This window comes from Ovis aries, chromosome 7 (genome assembly GCF_016772045.2).
Source record: "Ovis aries strain OAR_USU_Benz2616 breed Rambouillet chromosome 7, ARS-UI_Ramb_v3.0, whole genome shotgun sequence".
Classification (NCBI taxonomy): domain Eukaryota; kingdom Metazoa; phylum Chordata; class Mammalia; order Artiodactyla; family Bovidae; genus Ovis; species Ovis aries.
The window spans coordinates 99284251-99308183 of record NC_056060.1 but is presented as its reverse complement, the minus strand read 5'-3'; the positions used below and the strand labels follow the sequence as shown (position 1 = coordinate 99308183).

Sequence of the window (23933 nt, the reverse complement as noted above, 5' to 3'; positions counted from 1 at the left end):
CCTCCTCCTGTTGGTGCCAAGATGTCTTGCTGCCTAGCGTTTGTGACATTTGAAGGCCACAGTGGATGGTGTGACTGTAAAGAGATCATTTTTTTTTAATTAAAAAAATTTTGTTTATGTCTTTATTGAATTTGTAACAGTACTGCTTATGTTGTTTATACTCAGGGTTTTTGGCTGCGAGGTATATGGGATCTTAGTTCCCCAACCAGGGGAACCCACACGCCCTGCACTGGAAGGCAAAAATCTTAACCACTTAACTGCTGGGGAAGTCCCTAGACCAGCTGTCAACAAAGGAATCAAATGAGTTCACCAAGTAAGTTTTGCATTACTCCTTCAAAGTCCGTGTCTTCCACGCCTAGCCGCTTTCTTGTGAGCTGCATAAGAACAGGAAAGAGCCGTTTTTTCAGAGTCAGGTATTTCTGTGTTTTCCGTTAAGTGTCACCCTGCCCTCACCTGGCTGGTAGTTAGGTGGTTTGGGACCCATCATCAGAGCAGTTACATTTCCTTTCGGCGGAGGGAAGGAGGAAGTGGAGTGCCACAAAGAGAACTGACTGGTGACTTTCCCAGGGGTGCCGGAGGGCTGAGAAGTCACGTTCCGCTTGTCACCGGGTCCGGACAGGGTGGCCAGACTCGCTCCAGCAGGCCGCCTGGAATCAGAAACTTCTGAGGCTCCAGAGGTCCTGTGAACTTTCAGTGCTGGGACGGAGGAAACCTCCCTCCTCCACGTGTCACGTGGAGTCAGCCTCTGATGAGTGTGAAAAGGCCTGCGGGTGACAGGGGCATTGCTTAGCCCCAGAGCTCCGAGCTTTCAGTCTGCCAGGGTGCCCTGGTCCACCACAGGACAGAAGTCTGACCAGTCAGCTTTCTCCTTTAGCAGAGATGAAAACCTGTGCAGCTAGCTTCTTTCCATTCTGCTAGGTCGCTGCTCTACAACAGGTAAGAAACTGGCTACAGGAACCTGTGTTTTGGACCTCTCATTTTCCATAGTGTTTGTAGAGAAATAGTTGGGAGGCCAGGTGGGCACTTGAAAAAGCAGGAATCAGTTGGGAATGCTGGAATCTTACTTGAGGGTCTCCGCTGCTCTAAGGACCAGCTGTGTGATTTCAGACGAGTCACTGTATTCTTTAGGACCTCCACTTCCTTGTTTGAAAACCAGGGATTATAGTGTCTGTCTTATCACAGAAGTGGAGTAAAGATTACGTGAGATATCTGCGGGAGGACTTTGAAGATGGTCAAGTGTAACCTAGTACAACTGTTTCTTTGAGTGGACATCAGGCAGCAGAAAAGGTGCCTTTGATGTTTAATTAATGCTAAAAATCTTCCATTACATTTATTTAGCTACAATTGGGAAGGAGGAGGGCAAGAGTAATTTTCGAAGGGACTTTTTGAGCTCCTAAAATAGAAACTCAGAAAACACATATTTGCTTTTCCTTTTGGTGTCAAACCACGGTACCATTGTTATTAGCAGTTTTGCAGAACTGTGACCTTCAAACTCTGTGATGTCAAAGACGGAAAGAAAGCTCCCAGTCTTGAAGCCTTTTAAACAGGCTTTTCAAACTAAAGCACTTTTATTTTGAATTGCGAGCTAATAGAATTGTCCTCTTAGATGAGCATTTGCAAGTTTAAAAGTTGCCTTCCAGGTGGGCCGCAGGAAACGCCTGTGCTGAGCGGGGGCTGAAGGCCCTTTTGGGAGCAAATAAGGGAAATCTCTTCTTGTCAACAGCCTTTTTGCAGTTAGAGGGATCTGGAACTTACATTCCCCCTAATCGCACATAAACTGATTTGTGTATACATCTAGGGTCATCACTTACTTTCAGTTTAGTGAATTTGTGAATTTTTGCATTCGTTTTAATTTGTAACTAAGTTTCCTCCACGAAGAGCACCATATGCCACCATTAATTCTTGCTCGTTGATTTCTTAGGCGATACATGAGTGCGTATTCTGATGCAATTTTTGAGGTCTTTTGAAAATCAAATGACTACGTGTTTAGCCATATGGGCCTTTGTTATTTAAAACAGCACATGATAACCAAGAGCAAAATGCAGAAGGGCGCGTTGGGGGAAAATCGCTGGAGAACTGTTTAAAACTTAAACACATCATTCTTGACCTTAAAAAAATTTGGGGGAGGCGTTATATTTTTGAAACCTGTCACTTCTGACCCCGCAGGGTCTCTCACACTCTGTACGTAGACGGTCTCAAGCGCAGCAGGCGAAACTGCGGGCACCGGGACCGCCCGGTGCCTGAGGCGGGGGCTGCAGATGCGAACCCCGCCTCCCGCGCGTCCCGCGGGCGCCCCTGTTCCCGTCCCGGTGTCCCGGGCGGGGATCCGCACGCCGCCCGGCTCGCCGGCACCTGCCGCGGCCGCCGCTCGGCCTGCGCGGGGCCGGACGTGCGGCTGCAGGCGGGCGGCGCGCGCTAGGACCCGGCGGGCCCGCGCCCGCGGAGCCGCCGACCCGGGCGGGCGCCGGGCTGGAGCCGGGTTCCGGCCGCGGTCGGCGGCAGCTCGGCCCGGAGACGGCGCGGCCCGGCGGCGGGGCCCCCGCGAGTCCAGCGCCGCCGCGGCCCCCCGATGCGGCCGCGAGGAGCCCGGGGCGCGCGGCCGATCGCAGGTAACGCCCGGGGGGCCCCTCTCCCGCCCCCGCAGCCCCTGCCCTGCTTCGGCATTGTCGCGGGGCGCCCTCGCCCTTCGGGCTCGGCTGCGTTTTGGGGGCGCCCGGGGCTCTTTCTAAGGTGCCCGTCCCCGTGTCCCCAGCTGGCTTCGCCTGGATTTATAGCCTGCACTTCACATGGGAGAGATCCGGGGGACGGCGAGTTGCATATTTTTCATTAGTTCTGTCTCAAAAGTAAGTTCATTAAAAAAAAAAAAAAGTTTCTCAGGAATGTGTGGATAGTCACTTTAAAAATAAAAAATAAAAAAACCCAGCAGACAAATGGATAATTTATTAAAATGATCAAATAATTGCAGTCATTCTGTTAATTACTTTCTGAGTCTTTACTTTTGTGGGCTCCCCAAGACATTACTTTTATTTTCAAGGAACTAACGTGTTAAATGTGGAGTTCGGCTGGCAGAGTTTACAGCATTGCTGTCGCAACTGTTTTGCTATCAATTATAAACAGAGTGTCAAATGTGGGGGCAGTTTAAACCTCTTTTCAAAATACTGTAACTGGTTATCCTGATATGACATCTACAGACGAGAGTTTCCTTTGAAGGCAGTAAGACTATTTCTCTTTTTGGAGAAGCCTTGTTTGGCGGAGAAAAACCATGATTCCTGGCTGGGGAGGCTGGAGAGACTATTTTTCATGCTTTGTTTATACTGCCCGATTGACATTTGGGGAAGGGAAAACGCGGTCTTTCTCGGCAGCTTTTCGTGGTGGGATTATTAATTTATTTAATTTATTAGTTTCAATTGGTTGGGCTTGGGGAGCCCTCTGTCACAGGATGTGCTTAGAGGTGACACGTTTGCCAGCAGCTGGGACACAGGATTGCAAATGTAAAATGTGCTTCTGCCCCAAGGTCTGGTCTGCTGGGAGCTCCCATGTGGAGCTGTCCTGGGCTGGGTGGGACTGGCTCATTGAGGAAAAAGGGAATCATTTTCCTCCGCTGAGGAAGACATCCTGTTATATTCCTTTTGTTCCCTGTTTTTCATTGATCGCCTGCTCTGCCTTAGAGAGGGGAGAGCGCAGAGCTCGGAAGACTGCACAAATGACTCCAGCCCACTCTGCTCTCACACCGATTGGTCAGTTAGATGTAGACTTAGGGAAACAGTCACCCAAAACCGTCTTTGAAAATCATGCTGTAATTTCAGAGTAGCCTTCTCAGGCCCAGATTTCTGCAAGGTTGATTTTTAACTCGGGCGCACTTGGGTTGAGACACCTTGGTATTTAGTTTTTTGTTGTTGCTTCTATTCAGATAAAGTAGGCCATTTTGGTGACAAATTTTTTGCAGACGTCAGCTACTAGCTTGCATTTGTAGACATATCACTTTACAATACGATCTCGGTGATTTCTGCTTGGGAGTTGTGGAATGCAAAGTTATTCAACTCAGAATAATTTTTCCTAGCCATTTTTTGGAGCTGAAGAGTGAAATATTACCATCAGCGGAGGGGTGCTCAACTGTATCTTTGCTTTGATAATGTAAGTGTCTTGTGCATGTATCATGCACTAAATGTCTAAATTTTAGTCTGTAACAGGGAAAGAAAAAGGCCATGCATGAAGCGCCAACAATCAAAATCATTGTGCACTCCTAAGAAATTGTGACATCTGGTTTGAGGAGAATGCTTTTCCGATTCAAGAAAAAGGGCATCCCTCACCTTAATGTAGATTGGTAAATGTGAAATGTTCTATGTAAGAGGAGAAACATAAGGCCAGTGGACAACTCCATTTGAGGCTTGAAACACCCCAATTAAAGAAAGACTGTCCCAGAAGTTGTTAAATGTATAAACACTTTTCTGATTGGCTTAAAAATTTAGACACAGGAAGTGGATGGTATCTAATAACCGATGAGTAGAGACATGGTTGTCATGGAAACTGAAACGAGTAACCTCCCCGCCACCCCCCAACACACATACACTACCATAACCACCACTTAAAAAAAAAAAACAAACCCGCAAGTCATCACAGATGCCTGGAGAGCCTGCTGCTTCTCTAAGCTTTCCCACAGCATCTGTTGAAACCTGAGACCGTGCCTGTCAAATCAAGGTCATTTTACAACAACAACCAAAAATGCAGTCTCCTGGATTTCATAACTGTATCTTTATTGAAAAGATGTGAGGGAAAGGGCTGAAAGCAAGGTACTTTGCATTTTGTTACCTCGGAGTTGCGCCCAGGAAGGCCGAGAAGCATGTATTTGATCACTTAATTGTGGGAGCAAACTGATTCGTGTGTCTGCTCTTTGTGGAGCTGTAAAGACTAGGCTGTTACCTGGGGCGGAAGAGTCACGTGGGGACAGTATAATGAAGAGTTTCTGTTTGCAGGAGACTTCAAACTTGAACTGCAGCGGTCGAATGCAAAGAACTGTGGCATTTTGGAGCTTTGCTCGAAGGCTCCCTGTGTAGGATGGTCGGTGAATCCAGTGCTTTGGGTGGGTTAAGGAAGGGTGCTCTCAGTAACCGAGCTGGGGAAGGACACTCCTACACAGAATTAAGAGCTCTTTCAAAACTCCAGTTATTATGGTTCCGTTAACTTAGAAAAAGTTTCCTTTTCTCTGGGCAGAGAAGAGTGCTGTAATTTTCAGGATAATTGAGAGGCTCCCCAGCTCAGGGTTGTGACTATGTTCAGGATCTTGGTGGTGGTTTTAGTGAGTAGAGGAAAGGGGAATGTTTGGGGATCTCCCCCTTTCACCTTGCTAAGCGAGACTTTAGCCAAGGAGGCTGGACTGTGACTTTGGGGGACAACATTGAGGCTTGTAAATATAAAGCCAGTGCATTTCTTAGATTTTTCTAATCTTGTCCGTGGTGTTCTTTAAATTTTGAAGTGCTTGATATTCATTTAGAAATATCCTTCTTCCAGTCATGATGATTTATAGCTTTGTATGGCTTAATCTTAATTGAAAATGGTCAATTTTAATCTCAATTAACTAACACTTTGATCTTTTTTAAAAAAACAAGCAGAAAATTTCCCTTGTTTTCATCAACTAATTGCATAGAGGGGGAGCAGGGAGAGGAGGTGGAAAGAGTCCTAAATGTTCTGTGATAGCTCCTTGCTACCCTGCATCTGTGTCATAGGAAATATGGACATTAGAAGCAATCCAGCATCATCGGGGGCGATCTAGCATGTATTTCATGATCCCATGTGGTCAAGTGTTTACCTGATTGAGGTTTGGTGAAAAGGTTATGCCTGAATGGCATAACTGTTCTCTTTAGCAAAGGGTTTCCTGTAAGGAGCTTTCTTATCTTCAGCTATGTTCATTGGCAGGAAACTTGTCAGTTGCTTGTTTTTACAAACTGAAGGAAATGAATGGGATTTGTTAGTTTCAAGAGTCTGCCTTCATGTGCCATTGTCTGTGAAGCAGTTTGCTCAGAACAGTTCATTTTTAACTGGACTGTTGAGGAGTACAATCAAATTACTTCAGATCTTCGGCGTTTCTGTTCATTTACTTTTGGCTTTGAGATCAGGAAAATTGATCATTATACCGCGATGTACAACTTACTTGACCAACACACGTTAACAAGATGTTCAATAAAATTCCAGTTCATTTTCAGTTGTCAGATATATAGACACTGACTAAGTTGGCGTTTTTTGATGACTATGCCAAATTTCTAATAATTAGCCCAGAATACCAATCAAATGCCAGTTTTGTGGAGAGGTAAAGGGAAAGAGGCAGCTTCATTCCTCTCTTGGCTTGTAACAGTAAAATCCATAAAGATTAAATGTCAGGTATATGCCTCTTGCTGACGGTTTACGGGAGAGTTGGAATTTGAGGCGGGGCTGTAGTCAAAGCCAGGCTAGAGTCTATATGAGAAAAACAAATCATCGCCTTGAAAAGATTTGTTGTGCAAACCTCCCGGTTCATTTTTGAATATTATAAATAAATATATTTAGTCATTTCAAGTCATGTTTTGAAGTTTGGAAGAGGAAAGAGGGCGAGGTTCCTTGGAGGAAAAGAAGTGCATAACCTCCCTTCGCAGAGGCCGGCCGGGGAGGGCGTTAAGAGAGCCTCAGGGAGGGGACCGCTTGTTGCAATGGTTTTCACACATTTTTGAAGACATCACTTTGGTTTTATATTTAGCACCAAATGGAATCTTATGCAAGACCCTAATATGTGAGTGGAGTAAAAAGAAATGCTTTGGTGGGAACCCAGCGCCAGGAGCCCACGGTCTTCTCCTGGGCTGTGCCCTGGGAGCCTGAGACCCCTGTGAGCTGTTGGGAAACCACTGTTTTTAAAGTGCCCCAAGTCTTCTCTAAGGAAGGCCCAGGGGAATTGCCTGCAGAGTCGTGGAACTTCTGAGCTGAAGAGGGAAGGAACTTCTGCCCTGGCGATTGCAGAGGGCACCTGTGCTCAGGGGAGCGAACAGGACTGCAGACAGCAGCTCTGCTAAGCTGTTCTGTGCGGAGCCAGGCTGGGCCAGCTCTGAAAGAGCCCTGCTTGTGTCTGTGACGAGGGGAGGGCAGAGGAGGTCTACAAAGGGCCTTCTTTCCTAGAAGTTACGGGAACGGCGTCGCGGTGTTTGAGACGAGTGGATCCTCATCGTCCTGGACGGTGGATTGATTCTGGTGCCACCTCAGCGTCTGCTGTAGCACTGTCCCTCTATTTCTCAGTGAAGATGATTTCATATTAAGTGTCATTCATGAAATGAACGTTTGCCAGGCTGTGTGATCTGCTTGGCAGTCACAGTAGTGTTTGGAGTGTTGAGGAAAATGGTAACGCGTGGATGATATTTGAATATCATCAAATATTCTGGGATTGTCTCTTCTGTTATGAGATTTACAGAAACGGCAGTGTTGGGTCCCCCTTTTTACATCCCGGAGGCCATAAATACTAAGGTTTCTAGGGTGGCGGGTGGAGGGATCCCCTTCCCTCCCACTAATTTTGACAACTCCATGACGTGCGTGTGCCTGGTGATGGGAGGGAGCAGCAGAGACTGCGGGCTGGGTGTGGAAGCACCGGGCTTCTCAGGGCCCCAGCAGACCTCCCTGCGTTGTTTCTTGGGGGCTGCGCAGCTGGGGAGTTTACAGAAGTAGAAGGCGTAGCCCCCTGAACGACTCTTTGCGACCCCACGGACGGCAGCCCGCCAGGCTCCTCTGTCCATGGGATTCTCCAGGCAAGAATACGGTGTGGGTAGCCCTTCCCTTCTCCAGGGGATCTTCCCAACCCAGGGACCTAACCTGGGTCTCCCACATTGCAGGTGGACTGTTGACTGTCTGAGCCGCCAGGGACGCCCTCCCGTCTGCACCTCCTGTTAGTCCCACTGCTTCTGTCCGCTGCGTGGGGTTGGAGGTGGTGACCAAAGTCATCGATCTTCTGGGAAGCCGCAGATCTTCCAACAATTTGTGCTGAAGCTTTTTCTTTTTTTAAAGAAGATATTTCCCTTAGAAAGATGAAGCTGATACAGGCACAAAATAGTTGGCTGTGGTAGCAGATAAAATGATTGTGTTTACCTTTTGTTTGTTGAATTGAGTTGAATAAAGGGTTTCACGTTCGGGCTGTGGAAAGCTATCATCCCTCCTCCCACCTGCATTTCAAAGAAGGAGTGTGTCCCGTCATAGGAAACCAACAGAGCTGTCCCAGGCGTGCTCATAGTAGCAGGCCAGTAAGAGCTTATTTTCCAGTGTTCTTGGGGACTCTGTTTTGGAACTCAAAGCTGTCCAAGGTACCATGACCTTGCTGAAGCTGGTAATGGCGGACTCCACGTATTAGAGAGCGTGAGTTCGTTGCCTTTGCAGATGGCACTTCATCTTAAATTTCAGTTCAGTTCAGTTGCTCAGTCATGTCCAGCTCTTTGCGACTCCATGGCCTGCAGCAAGCCAGGCCTCCCTGTCCATCACCAACTCCTGGAATTTACTCAAACTCATGCCCATTGGAGGACATGTTCGCTCCCCTGTCCACGGGGTCGCAAAGCGTCGGACACGACTGAGTGTCAGGGATGCCATCCAACCATCTCACCCTCTGTCTCATCTCATCATCTCGTCCCCTTCTCCTCCTGCCTTCAATCTTCCCCAAGCATCTTAAAATTCAGACAGTGGCGAATCCTACTTGAAGAGCGAATCCTACTTGAAGAGGTAATTTTTACTATATTATACAAGGTTACATTTTAGGTGACCTCAGATATCTCTTTAAACTCTGAAATGTTCTGACTTGGCAAACTTAACGTTTTTGCAGCCTTTAAAATGGAAACAGTTTCCATTTAATGACTAGTTAACACTTTTCGCTTTTTAAATAATGGCTCTAAGTTAAGACTGTCATATTGTTTCATGTTACTGGATTTAGCGTTTAGAATGGTCTCGGGAAAGAAGTAAGTTACTCATGGCGAGTTTGGCAGTGTTGGATAATACAGAAAAATCACCTGAAATCGGTAAGGGCTTTTCCTTTATCAGGTGCTGACCCAGTTGATTCTTACGATAACCTAGTATTAACGTAATGTTACTGCTAGTAAGAAATAACGATAATATGCATTGCGGTGCCATTTTACAGATGAGGACGCCCAGGTCACTGTGTTTCCAGGGCCAAAACCCTCTGGTAGCCAACTCGCTCTCACCCTCAGGCCCCCCGCCTCCAAGTTGCAGGCATTTCCCACCCCACTGGCTTTCTCACGGCCGCTCCTCTGTGTCCTGTCCAGGGTTGATTGTTGAGAGCTCCGTCCATGCTTGAGACGGAGTCTCCTCCTGCAGAAAAATGGCAGGGGTGGCGGTGGGTAATATTTGTTGTGATTTTGGCAAGAAGTAGGGTTTTACTTCTTGACATCCTGTATTCCCATATCTTCTGACCATTACTGATGGGAGGAACTTTTTAGCTCCCTTGTCAGAGGTTATCTTCCTTAATCCGCCTTCATCCTTTGAATTTCCCTTCATGCATCCCCGAGCACATTCACCTAGTTGGTAAACAAAAGGCTGTTACCGCAGGGATATGATTTTCTTGAATTACCCAAACATTACATTTAGAATTTCTCTTGGTGGCATCCATAAAGACAGATTTCCAGGACAACGTTTTCTCTTCTTATTGTTGTTGAGACACTCAGTTGTGTCTGACTCTTTGTGATCCCGTGGATTGCAGCACGCCAGGTTCCCCTTCCTTCACTCTCTTTTATAATTCACACAAACTGCTTAACACTCTCAGACATGCCAATATGGGGATATCTCCTTTGTTTCTTTCAGAATGGAAAAAAAAAAAAAAAACTGGCTTAAATTGTCAGATTAAGAGGGTGTTGGCTCTCTCCTTCTTGGGACACCTTTACCCATAAATTGTACAAACTGGGTTAGTCTGGTTTCCTCATCTAAGCAAGGAGCTCTGCTCTTCTGCTAGCAAAGGGGAAAGAAGACAAGTTAAATCTTCACTGGGCATCCCACGAGGCCTGGGATGTATGTGACCAGTTGGAACTTGAAATGGAACTGATGTGGGCATTTTCAGTAACGATGCAGGTGCCTGGCACTTTCTAATTCTCTTGAGGATTTCAGGTGAATGGTCAGTAACTAATTCATATTTCACATGCAGACTGTTACAGATTTCACATGTGAAATCATTTTTAAGAATTGATCTAGGGACACGCTCAAGATATATATACACCAGTCTGGAGAAACGAGTTGTACACCCATTCATTCCATGAACAGTTGTTGAGTGACTGCTGTGTGCAGGGGACTGTGTGTAGGGGTGTAAAGGGGATGTGGTCGCTGGCAGAGTCTGCCATCCGTTGCCTAACTGACTGGCTTCTTAAACTGGAAGTATCCCCCAGTGTGGCCCTTGGGAAGTTTGTGTTCTAAACTGATCTTGACAGGCAGAAGTGACACCCTCCCTGAGTTCCTCTCTGCAGGTATAAATGCCTGTTGTTTTAGTTTCAAAGTTGTCCCTGCCAGGAGGATTCCAGGGTGGGTAGTTTATCTGGGAAATGACCCCAGGAAGGGGGGGCAGGTGGGCCACCAGTGGGGAGTGGTGCATTGCTCCCGCCCTGAACCCTGCCGCCATCCCTGGCTACCCTGCTCAGGGGAGCCCAGGACAGCCGCTTGCTTCATGGACCATGTACGTTTGTCGCCAGGGCTCCTCGCTGCTGTCTTTGAAATCCACCTCGTGGTCACCTCCTCATCTCGAGTTTTGGTGCCGCACTCTGAGAATACGGCCGGAAACCTGGGGGTCCTGTCCCTCCTGACTCCTTCTTTCTTCCGTCCTGCTGAAGACCTCTGTCCCTAAACTGCTCGAAAGAGGGGAACTACCCACCCTGGAATCCTCCTGGCAGGGACAACTTTGAAACTAAAACAACAGGCATTTAGGCAACGGATGGGGAAAGAGGGGAGTTAGGCTCCTTCTCCGTCCTCTGTCTCTTGGCTTCAGATGCTGGAGGGCTGTGGGCACAGGGACATCCCTCTCCTGAAAGGTACCTGCTCTATCAAGAGGCAGAATCCCCCAGGGAGAAGTCAGAGCAAGCAGCAAGCGGCTGCACTGCCTTCTTACCTGCTTTCTCTTTGCCGTCATCAACTGGACTCAGGAAGCGGTGGGCTCTTCTTTCACTTCCCCTCCACCATCCCATCCTTCCACCATCCAGGCAGGAAGATTAGGCACTTCACTGTCCCTCGTGGGTGAAGGCAGCATCTCCCACTGCCTTCAGGCCAGTTCTCTGAGCTGGGTCCTCCAGACTCCTGTAGAGGGTGAAAATCCCATCCCTGACTTTCAAGGCTGTGGAATTTCTGCCTGTGGCAGAGTCTACTAGCTTCCCGCATATGTCCGTTAACTACCGCGTTTCTAAGACTCCCTTGCAGCTAAGAAAGGCAACATTCTTTCTGCTTGGATGTAAGTAGATACGAAGTGTATTGTTCCTGGTTTGTGTCCTTGTTTTTCTTTGTAATGCTGCCCACACTTTTTTATTGTGGAACGGCATGTGGTTTCGTTGTGGGCGCTTTCATATAAATGGAAATATTAGGCACGTATACGCACAAATGCACACCATTTGTAGCATGTATGGATATGCAGTATAGATGTCTGTATTTATACATATATGTAAACATATGGAGTCTGTGTATTTGTCTGTGGTTACATTTGTAGACAGATGGTTTGTTAAGTCAGCACACCTATGTAACCAGCACCTATATTAAAAAAATAGAATGTGAGCTTTACCCAAGAAGTCCCCTCATGGCCCTGAGCCAGCACCTTTTGCAAGATGACCACTATCCTAGTTTGGTCTACTTTTTTTTTTTAACTGAGAGAAGTGTGTTGACAGTCTCTTACTAAGATGATAGATTATATTTTTTTTCTTGATATGTTTTGAAGTTACACTATCTGGTATGTACACATTTAGAATTCTTGCGCCTTCTTGGAGATTTGAATTTTATTATTGTTACGAAGTAGTACACTTTCATTCTCACAGCAGTTTTTGTGTTAAAGTGTATCTTGTCTGGCATCTGTGCGACCGTTCTAGACGACAGTGGGATACAATCAGCTTCTTCATTGTTACTTTTTCCTATTTTAGGCTTTCGTTCTTTGTTTTCTCAAATTCTCTACATCCTAAATTTTGTTTTTAAATAATCTCATTCATGTGTTTATTCTCGGCTATGCTGGCCCTTGGTTGCTGGGGGCTTTTCTCCAGTTGCAGCGGGCCGGGCCTGCTCCCTGGTTGCCCTGTGTGGGCCTCTCGTGGTGGCCTCCCTTGCTGTGGGGCACTGGCTTTACAGGGTGAAACGTCAGTAGCTGCGTCGCGTGGGCTCAGCAGGTGTGGTTCCCTGACTCTAAGCACAGGTGGTACAAGGGCTTAGCTGCCCTGAGGCATGTGGGATCTTCCAGGACTAGGGATCAAGCCCGGTCTCCTGCGCTGGCAGGCAGACTCCTTGCCTCTGAACCACCGGGGAAGCCCTATACCCTGTACTTCAGATGCGTCTTCTATAAATGACGTAATGCTGGGCCTTTTTGTAAACTCTGTAATATCTTTTAAATGAACTATGTAATCCATTTATATTTGTTGCAGTTTAGATGCATTTCAATTATTCCTTCATGTTATTTCCTTCTTTCAATTTGTCCTAACTCTTCACCTTTCTTTTCCTTTCATTTCTTATCTTCCATTGAGTTGACTTTCCCCCTTATTTCATAAATAATGCTATAGTAGTTTGGAAGTTTTACACTCTATTATTATTCTTTTAGTGGTTCTCTAGAAATTTCAGCATGCATGCTATTAAGAGGTTGAAGGGAATCAGTATCTTTCCTCTCCTTCTAAATAATGCAGGGACTTTAGATCATTTAATTCCAGTCATTACCACCTGTCACCCCCTCCCCTGCTAGCTTGGGTCCCATTTTCAGTGTTTTAGTTCTGTGTTTTTATTTCAGCCTTGTAAGGTAGACGTTATCATTTTTAAGTATAAATGTTTGTTCAGATCTACCCACATATTTACTGCTTTCGTGCTTATAATTCCTTCCCAACGTGTGGCCTCCTTTCCCTGCCATCACGTCTCTTCAAAGATTTCATTAAGTGAGAATCAGTTGAAGGAGACCTGTTTTGCCTATTGTTTGTTGGAAAATTCTAATTCTTTCCCTTCCCCCCCCCCGCCTTAAACTATAGTTTTGCTAGGTATAAAATATATTTTTGTTAGGCATAAAATTCTGCTTAGAGCTTCCCTGTGGCTCAGTGGTACAGAGTCCACCTGCGAATGCAAGAGACACAGGCTCGACGCCTGAGCCAGGAAGGTCCCACACACCGTGGGGTCACTGAGTTTGTGCACTGCAGCGATTGACCCTGTGACCCCAGCTACAGAAACCTGTAACCCCTGAGCCCGTGCTCGGCCACAAAAGAGGCCACCGCAATAAGCCTGGGCGCCACAACTAGAGACAAGACTCAACATGGCCAAAAATAAACGAGTAAAGTAAAATTATTTTGCAAAATTCTGGTTGTTTTGCTTAGGATTTTTTGTTTGCCTTGTGAATTTGTGGATTGATGTCTTTCATCAGTTCTAGAAGGTTCTCGGAGTGCTGTCCCTGTTGTGTACTCTTTTCTACTTTTGAACGTTAGGTGTTCTGTTGTCTTCTCTGTGTTTTGACTCTCTTTTCACGTTTTCTGTGTCTGTGTTTTTACGTGCTACGGGTGACAGGTTTTCGGTCTTTCCCGTTTTCTGTATCTAATCCGGCTAATCTTGCTCACAGTTTATATACCTGTTTCCTTCCGCTGTATTTTTGATTTTACACTGCGTGTCTGATGGTTTTTAGACTTTTGAGAAACTGGAATGGAGTTGATGTACAATATTATGATCATTTTAAAGTTTGACGTCTGCAGGTTCAATCGTGCTATGTCGTTTCTGTTAGCTGTTCATGATGCTTTTTCCTTATGCGTGTGTCTGTTTGTGATGTGTATTTTACTTTGTTTTATTTTACTGTGACTTTATTTTTTTAATTTGATTTTTTAATTGAAGTAGATTTGATTTACAATCTTGTGTGCAGCAAAGTGCTTCAGTTACACAAACACACAGAAATACACACACATACATTCTTTTATTTTATGTTTTTTTCCATTATGGTTTATTGTAGAATATTGAATATGGTTCTGTTTCTGTTTTGTAGGTAAGTTCATTTAAGGGTACACTTAAGTGTACCCTCAAGGTCAGTTTTCATTCCAATCCCAAAGAAAGGCAATGCCAAAGAATGCTCAAACTACTGCACAATTGCACTCATCTCACATGCTAGTAAAGTAATGCTCAAAATTCACCAAGCCAGGCTTCAGCAATATGTGAACCGTGAACTTCCATATGTTCAAGCTAGTTTTAGAAAAGGCAGAGGAACCAGAGATCAAATTGCCAACATCCACTGGATAATCGAAAAAGCAAGAGAGTTCCAGAAAAACATCTTCCTGCTTTATTGACTATGCCAAAGCCTTGACTGTGTGGATCACAATAAACTGTGGAAAATTCTGAAAGAGATGGGAATACAGACCACCTGACCTGCCTCTTGAGAAACCTATATGCAGGTCAGGAAGCAAGTTAGAACTGGACATGAAACAACAGACTGGTTCCAAATAGGAAAAGGAGTGTGTCAAAGCTATATATTGTCACCCTGCTTATTTAACTGATATGCAGAGTACATCATGAGAAACGCTGGACTGGAAGAAGCACAAGCTGGAATCAAGATTGCTAGGAGAAATATCAGTAACCTCAGATATGCAGATGACACCACCCTTATGGCAGAAAGTGAAGAGGAGCTAAAAGCCTCTTGATGAAAGCGAAAGAGGAGAGTGAAAAGTTGGCTTTAAGCTCAACATTCAGAAAACGAAGATCATAGCATCTGACCCTACACTTCATGGGAAATAGATGGGGAAACAGTGGAAACAGTGTCAGACTTTATTTTTTTGGTTGGGGTGGGGGGGCTCCAAAATCATTGCAGATGGTGATTACAGCCATGAAATTAAAAGACGCTTACTCCTTGGAAGGAAAGTTATGACCAACCTAGATAGCATGTTGAAAAGCAGAGACATTACTTTGCCAACAAAGGTCCGTCTAGTCAAGGCTATGGTTTTTCCTGTGGTCGTGTATGGATGTGAGAGTTGAACTGTGAAGAAAGCTGGGCACCGAAGAATTGATGCTTTTGAACAGTGGTGTTGGAGAAGGCTCTTGAGAGTCCCTTGGACTGCAAGGAGATCCAACCAGTCCATTCTAAAGGAGATCACCCCTGGGATTTCTTTGGAAGGAATGATGCTGAAGCTGAAACCCCAGTACTTTGGCCACCTCATGCAAAGAGTTGACTCATTGGAAAAGACTCTGATGCTAGGAGGGATTGCGGGCAGGAGGAGAAGTGGACGACCGAGGATGAGATGGCTGGATGGCATCACCGACTTGATGGACGTGAGTTTGAGTGAATTCTGGGAGTTGGTGATGGACAAGGAGGCCTGGCGTGCTGTGATTCATGGGGTCCCAAAGAGTTGGACACGACTGAGCAACTGAACTGAACTGAACCGTACTATTATTATTTTTTGAGACTTTACTAGTGGGAATTATTTGAGGTGTGAACTGAAGGTGAGTTTCGCTAGATTTTGCATTTGTTTCTCCTTAGAGCCTGGGATCATCACCAATTTGTAAAGCAAGGACTTAAAAATTCTCAGGTGGAGGTTTGGGGACCAACCACACAGAGGATTCATACTCAAAGTCCATGTGAGAATTGTCTGTGGTTACAAATTTTTAGTAAAACTTTCTCCCCTCTACTTAGCGCTGGTTTTTGAGGCAGGCAGTTCTGGCAGCCTTCTGGAGCCCTGTCGCTGGGTGGGCTCTGACTTTGTCAGAGCCAGCAAGTATGTTTGCTGTTCCCTATGCCTTGCTGACTTATAAAAATAGAAGCTCTAGTTCTCCCAGTTTGTTAATGCCTTTAATGGGAAAGTTGATAAAAATTTAATGCTGTGAGTGTGCCTCATTTTCCTGTCACATTATAAATACATTTCGAAGTATTTTTCAATAAATATTTTGTCCAGCATTTTTGATTGCTTTCATAGGATTTGAGAGGTATCTATTCTGCCATACTGCCAGAAAAGGAACTTCCATCCTTTCTCTTTGCATTCCTTATTTAATAATGCAAATAGTCTCTGAAACATATGAATGCGTCTGGGCTACCAGGGTGAAAATCATATGTGCAAAAAACAGTAGAGGAAAAGCACAGTAATTATTTTCAAAATATTACCTCCTAACACGGAGAAGGCAACGGCACCCCACTCCAGTACTCCTGCCTGGAAAACCCCATGGGTGGAGGAGCCTGGTGGGCTACCATCCATGGGGTCGTGAAGAGTCGGACACGACTGAGTGACTTCACTTTCACTTTTGACTTTCATGCATTGGAGAAGGAAACGGCAACCCAGTGCAGTGCTCTTGCCTGGAGAATCCCAGGGACGGGTGAGCCTGGTGGCTGCCGTCTACGGGGTCGCACAGAGTCGGACACGACTGAGGCGACTCAGCAGCGGCAGCCGCAGCAATACATATTCTAGGGAAATTAGGCCGTAACTTGTATTAGTTGAGGGAGCACCTGAGTGTGCATTCGGTCGCTGAGTCGTGTCCGACTCTTTGCGACCCATGGACTATAGCCCGCCAGCCTCCTCTGTCCATGCGTTTATCCAGGAAAGAATACTGGAGTGGGTTGCCATGTTCTCCTCCAGGGGATCTTCCCCACGCAGGGTTCAAACTAGCATCTCCTGCATTGCAGGCGGATTCTTCACCACTGAGTCACCTGGGAAGCCTGAGCTAACACAAGTCGCTCCAATAAATCCAACATAGTGCAGTGTATCAAAACAATGGATGTTGACTCCTTGTGTATCCCAAATGGGTGTCCTGTTAAAGGGCGGCTCTCCTTCAGGCGGTGGGAGGGAGCGAGGCGCTTTCCTTCCTGCGGCTCTGCCGTTAGCAGTCTGTGCCTCCCAAGGTCATTGTGCTTCTTGGGACCACGCTGGCCAAAAAGGAAAGACTGTGAGACTCATGAGCGACGTGTTTCCCCAGCCAGTCCTGCGCGTGGCACGCTCCATGTCTGTTGCTCTTCTGTTAGATTGCCACATCTGTCTGCAAAGAGGGGTTTGTGAGCAAAGGAGTCTGGATGTGTGTCTAGGACAAAGAAGAAACGGGTTTCATGTTGATAAGTAACCAGGCTGTCTGTTACGTGTCTCCTCCCTGAAACTTCAGCCCAACCTGATCTCTCACTGCTCCTGTTTCGCTTATGATCAGCACCACCAGGTTTGGATCTAATTATCCTCAATTATATCACGTTTGTATAGTTAGAGTCCCCCAGTAACTTCCCTGAAGGTGTGAACTTTGTTCACAACTTTTGAAACTGTCTCCTGCCACTCAATTTTGAACGCCCTATATGCTCTATATTAAAAAAAAAAAAAAATCAAACCTCTGAGTGAAAGGAGAGGTTTCTTGCTTTGACATCTTTATGGATGCAGCATCGTGGTCTACAGTCTATTCATTATGTGATTCCTTCAGCTTGTCTTCTTAGATTTGAAATATGTCAAAATAAAAATTTGGAGAAAAATAAAAAGGCATGGAGTTTGGAGGGGGCATAGTGAGCAGCAGTGGCGTTTCCACGGGGGCATCAGTTCAATCTGCCTTAGTTGTTTGTCCTGCAGTGTTGAGATCAGCCTTTTCGGCTTTTTCTGGGTTGGGATGAGAATTCATCCAGTCATTCTGGAAATATTTCTTGAGGTCTAGGGAGTGCTGGATATTGTGGAGAGGCAGGGCGTTGGAAGATGAACAATACAGATAAGACTCTGCCCTAGAAGGGGTTGGTGCAGACAGACTGCTTTGAGTGGAGAAAGACCTTTGTTGTTGACTTTGTGATTGATACAGTGATAGTGAGGTTCTAGCTATTTGTATGATGTGGGAGAGAAAAGGACTTGGGGCTGCCTCAAGTAGAGACCTTGAGTAGAGACCTTGCCCTCCTTTTCCCTTTGGTCTTGGATCTTGCATAGGGAGGCCAACCTTTCTCCAGACTAGTATTTAATAGCAAGCAGAGGAACTCGGCGCTTGAATGTTTTTCAGAGCCACAGATCATCTCAGCTGGGTTATTGGCCTCAGCATTACTCTCTCCTTGAGTTTAACTCATTACTTTGTTGTTAGGCTCAATGTTTTCAGTGCTTCACGGTTATTTTTTTGTTGTTGCTATTGGTTTCAGTAGATGAGAATGACGTATGGACCCGAGTTAAATTGTTGGAAGGATGATTTGTTTTCTTCTCATTGAGTAGCTTTCTTTCTCTACTGCGGTGTACTGTGGATGGGAAAATACGCGGACATCTTAGTGACTCTAATCTATTATCCACCTGCTCGGATGCAAACACAGTGCATCTGGCAAATTACTTTATATACTCGATAAAGCCTGTGTTTTGGAAAAATGCTGGGGTGTTTATACCCAAAACATTGTTTTGAATCAAGTCATCTAAGATATGCAGATGAAGAAAAGGAAGTGTAATCTGAATAGCATCATCAAAATTCCAGGAAGGGTCAGGCTGCAAAATACACCGCGTGGTGTGTCTGTAATTAGGTATTGACCATGTTTTAATTCGGTTGAGCAGCTCCGGGGCTTAGCTCTGGCACTGGTCAGAGAGAAAGCTTTCCAGCCCAGAGGAGTTCACTTTAGACGATGGCTCGGTGGATAATCTCGATCTTTCACAGCCAGGGCAGAGCCAGCCCTTCCCTTGTTCATGTCTCCTTCATGGAGTAGGGCGCAGAGTTTCTGGCCGACGAGAGCAGAGTGCGGAATTGCAGGGGCGGGGGCGTGGTGCGGTGCTCAGCTCTCTGTTTGGAAATTATGTCCATTTTCTTCTCAGCTCTAAGGCTCCTCTTATCTTTTTAGAAAAATTTCTCTGTTCTTTGCAAGAGTTTCCAATACTACTTTTTTGGAGGTACCAAGTCTCAGCCAAGGACATTAATTTATAGAGCCCATGAATGAGCAAGCTGGGAGGAATAGTTAACTCCTCCTATTGATACAATGAGCTCCTGAATGGTATCATCCCACATTGAGCAAGGGCTCATTTGTATCCTTAATATCAAATATTCTGTCAATACAAAGGGAAGGGACAAGACCTCCACATTCTTGATGTGGCCGATGTGAATTTTAAATCGGTGTGTACCTTTTAAGCAGAATACTCCATGTGCTATTATTGGGTGCCCATATATTTTGGTTTGTTTGTGGTGGTCTCGGTTTGTGCCTGCTACCCCAGTGCAATCACTAATGCTGCCTCCTTTCATTTGAAAAGCATCCTGATTGTTCGTATGATAAATTACGATCACCTTCTTTATAATGGTAGTCAGTATGTCTAGCAATAGTAGATCAGGCTTGTTTAGACCAACTCTTCTGCTGAGAAAAGCTGCTTAAAAAAGAATCCGTTTTAGAGGTATTGGAGGACCATCAGGGCCCTGAGGAATTTCAGAGCTAAGATCTGGGGGGAGGAAAGTCCCCTCTAAGAGGTGAGCCCAGCTTTTGCATTTTCTTTAAGGCAATGATCTATTCCAAAAGTAGTTGTTGAGACACTGAAAACTTAGAGCTTTCAACAAACTCGTGGGGCTGGGGACATGGTAATTGTCCTCAAGTCCTGCCAAGGAGCAGAAACCCTAGTAAACAACCTCAGCTTTCATTTGGAATCCTGAATCAAGATGAACCAGAAATAGAAAAACTCTCACAGGGACTGAAGCCAAAAATAAAATATTTTCAGATTAGTGTCACTAGCTTAGAAGCCTGCCAGAAGCAAAAGCAAAAATCCTCTCTGGAGGAAGATACATCTTCCAGAGCCTCATGTTCACTAGAGTTTTTCATGTACTATATCTGTCAACCAATGAAAAATAACTGGGTATATGAGAAAATAAGACATAATAAAAAACCAAGAAAAAAATCTGGCAAATGAGATGTACCTACAAGGGATCCAGATAGTGAATTAATCAGATATAAACTCTAAAATAACTATGATTAATATATTCAAAGAATTAAAAGATAAGATTTTAAAATTTGCCAGAGACCTGAAAATTATAAATAAGAACCCAGACATGAAAAATACAGTCACTGATGTTAAATAGACGAGCCTGAAGGGTGATGGAAACGCTGGAAGGCTGGCCTATAGTGACGGCTCTGGTTGTGCAACTGAGCAAGTGCGCTGAAATCACTGAATAAACATTTATAACAGGTGCGTTTTTATGGTCGGGAGATGATACATTAATAGAGCTGTTGAGAGACCGATGGATTCAACAGAATCAATGTAGTTGAAGAGAGAGTTAGTGAACTAGACTATAAGGCAGAAGAAAATACCCAGATGATGCACAGAGAGGCAAAACGATGGGAAGGAACTTGAAAGACTTGTGAAATGTAGGAGAAAGGCCTTCTATGCAAGTAACTAGAGTTTCAGTAGGTGGGGAGACAGACATGGAAAAGGAGGAAAATTGGGAAAGAGACTGGGAATCATCCAGAACCGGTGAGTGACACAGAGCTGCAGGGTTGCAAAGCTCTGGGGCACCAAGCAGGGCCAGTATTAAGAAATTTCACCCAGAGCAACTCAGCACAGTTTCTGAAAATAAAAACAGGGAGAAAAGCTGAAAAGCAGTCAGTGTTGGAGGAGTGGGTATCTCTTGGCCTCAAAGGAGCCACGATACCATCAAATTAACAGAAGTCAGAAGGGAATGGATGATTCAAGTTGCTGAAAGAAAACCACTGTCAATCTTAAATTTTGTATCTACCTAAAAGATTCTTCAGAAATGAATAAAAAGCTAAAAATATTTAAGAAAATTATTATGAGCACATCTGTCCTGAAGGAAATACTAAAAAGCATCCTTTGGACAGGAGGAAAATCATCCCAGATCAAAGCTCAGAAATGAAGGAAGGAAAGAAGAACAGCAGAGAAATTAGTTAAATATGAATAAATGCCAACCATGCAGAGTAACAATAATTTTGTCTTGTGGAATTTAAAATATATGGAGAATAAATACATATGATCAAAGTAGAACTCAAGTCTGGACAAATTAATGAAATTAAATTGTTCTAAAGCCCTTATATTGTAAAGGAAGTGATAAAAACTAAATATTAGCCATTAATAAGGGATCATGTTTTTTAACTCTGGATAATCTTTAAAAGAATGAGGAAGGAATATATAAATAATAAGCTAAGAAGAGGGGAAAGTAGGATGATAAAGACCACTCAGTTCAACAGAAGGTGGAAAATGGGGGAAAAGGATCCTAGACTAGATTAAGACGAATAAAAACTGGTAGATTTAGCCCCAGATATATCGGCAATTTTATTCAATATAAGCTGAGTAAATAATTAAATGTCAAAGATTATTAGAGTGAATTTTTTAAAAACCTATATACAGCTCTAAAGATACATTCATTATTTTAAAATATATGGAGGAGTCAAATATAAGAGGAGGTAAAAAGATACGCTATGCAAACACTGGCCAAAAGAGAGACTCTATAGCTCAATTAATGTCAGATAAAGTAGACTCTCTAACAGGTAAGAAGTATTGTCAGAGATGAAGAAAGATGTTTCATGATGGAAAAGATTCAATTTGCCAGGAAAATGAAATGTTTCTAAATCTATGTGCATTTTTAAAATACACACACACACACAATCATATACACACAGTCACACAAGAAGTAGATATTGATATAGTTAGAAATTTTAACATATCTCTCCTAGTAACTGCGACAATGAGCAGACAGTAAAATTCAGTTAGGATTATAGACAGTTTGAACAAAGTTAATTAACAGACCTGATCTAATTATAAAACAGTGCACTTGACAAACATACAATACTCATTTCTTTCAAGACGCAGACGATATTTGTCGACATTGCTCATAGGCTGAGTCATTATGCAACTCAGCAAATTTCAAAGGATTGAAGCCATACAGAGTGTGTTTTTAGATGTCAGTGACATTAAACTAGAATCCAACAGTCAAAAAGATAACTGAAATATCCCTGTATGTTCATAAATTAAGCAATCATGGGTCAAAGAAGAAATGGCAATGAAAATTAAATAGTATTTACAAATGAAAGACAGTGAACTATGAGATACCAAACATGGAGTACAGTTATAGTCATGACTACAGGGATATTTACATCTCAAATATATACATTAGAACAAAAGAGGTTTACAAATCAATAACCTAAGCATTAATTTCAAGAAATTAGCTAAGAAAAGCAATAAAGCTTTTTAAAAAGGTAGGAATAAGGAAATAATACAAATAGGAGAGGATAGAATGAGATAGAGAACAGACATTCCATATATAGTATCAGCAGACCGAAAGGACTAGTAAAAGCAATGAATCCTGGTGAAATTAATTAAGGAAAACAAGCACAAATAGTTAATATGAGGAACGAAGCAAGGACCATCACTGCCTTTAAAAGGTAAGTTCAGAATATGATGAATAACACCGTGGCAAATTCTGAAATGAAAATTTTGGAAGAAATGGACAAACTTTCTAAAAATATCACTTATCAAAACTGACATAAGAAAAATAACAGTGAGTAGCTCTCTCTCTACGCATATGAATATGCAATTAAAAACCTTACCACAAGGACAACTTCAGACCCAGATGGTTTTCCTGTTAAATTCATTAAATCGTTAAGGAAGAAATAACACATATTTTCCACAAACTCTTCCAGGTAATAGAAAAGGAGGAATACTCCCAACTTGTCTTGAGAGGTCAACAGAATGTTGATCCTAAAACTTGACATAAATAAGAAAAATTCTGGGCCAGTTTTACTTATGAATATAGATTCAAAAATCCTAAACAAAGTACTAGAAAAGTGAGTCCAGCAGTAACTGACTGCATTATGGTCAAGCTGATTATCTGCAGAACCGTAAGGGTGAGGTGATAAATTTTGAAATCAGTCAGTGTAACTCAATATATAACAATAAAAAGTCATATGATCGTCTCTATGAATACAGGAGTATGTGTGATGTAATCCAACATTTATTCATGATTTTTTAAAAGACTCAGCAAACTAATGAATAAACGGGGAGAAAATTTTCTTACTTTAAGAAGAATACCTACAAAAAATACTGTGTAAAATTAAAAAGTAGGAAACGTCATGCATAATGGGTGAAATTTCAAAACTTTAAGAAAAAAGACATAAGTCAGTTTTCACTGCTTCTGTTCATCATTGCATGACGGAGCCTAGCTAATACAATAAGGCACAAAAGAGAAGTGAAGAGATTAGGGTTGAAAGGAATAAATGAAACTGCCATTATTGGACACTGTAACTGTGTATATAGACGATTCAAAAGGAATTTCAGGTAAATTATTGGATCTAAAAAGTGAATTTACCAAGTTGGCGGGATACAAGATAAATATGAAAAAATAGATTCTATTTCTACTTATTATCAATAAAGAGATACACAATGAATTTACATCAGAATAAAAATAATCAGATATCTAGGAATCTAACAGAAGTTATGAGGACCTATCTTGAAAACCATTTGCCATTATTGAGAGAAATTGGTATAAGCAAATGGGAAGGATATGTCATTTTTGTGAAATGGAGGGCTCCGCTTTTTTAAAAAGGTGTCAGTCTCAAACTGACAGTAAAATCTCAATCAAAATCTCAAGAGGGTTTTCATGAAAATTGATGAGCTGATCCTAAAACGTATATGGAAACACACAGGGCCGAGAATAGCCAAGGTACTCTTGAAGAAGAGTGAGAAAAGAGGGCTCGGTCCACCAGGTCCCCAGACTGATTGTTGCTCTGCTGGAGTGACTGAGGGAGCGTGGCCGTGCCGCAGCGTAGATGAAATAGACTCGTGACGAAGAGTCCCAGACAGAACTGTGTTTGCACAGACACTCCATCAATGATTAAAAATCCCATC

At 43.7% G+C, this 23933-nt stretch overlaps 1 protein-coding gene across 6 annotated transcripts in view; it reads left to right on the top strand.

The window, feature by feature from the left end:
* The first annotated feature begins 556 nt into the window (after positions 1 to 556).
* FOXN3 (forkhead box N3) overlaps positions 557 to 23933 on the top strand; it is a 447853-nt gene continuing 424476 nt past the window's right edge. For 4 of the 6 annotated variants that reach the window (XM_042252852.1, XM_042252851.1, XM_042252846.1 and 1 more), the window contains exon 1: positions 557 to 936. The gene's annotated coding sequence lies outside the window, so the exon portion shown is untranslated. Of the gene's footprint in view, positions 937 to 2471; positions 2610 to 2637; positions 2844 to 23933 lie in introns of those variants that run through there. The other 2 variants (XM_042252847.1, XM_027972113.3) reach the window with 2 other exon arrangements.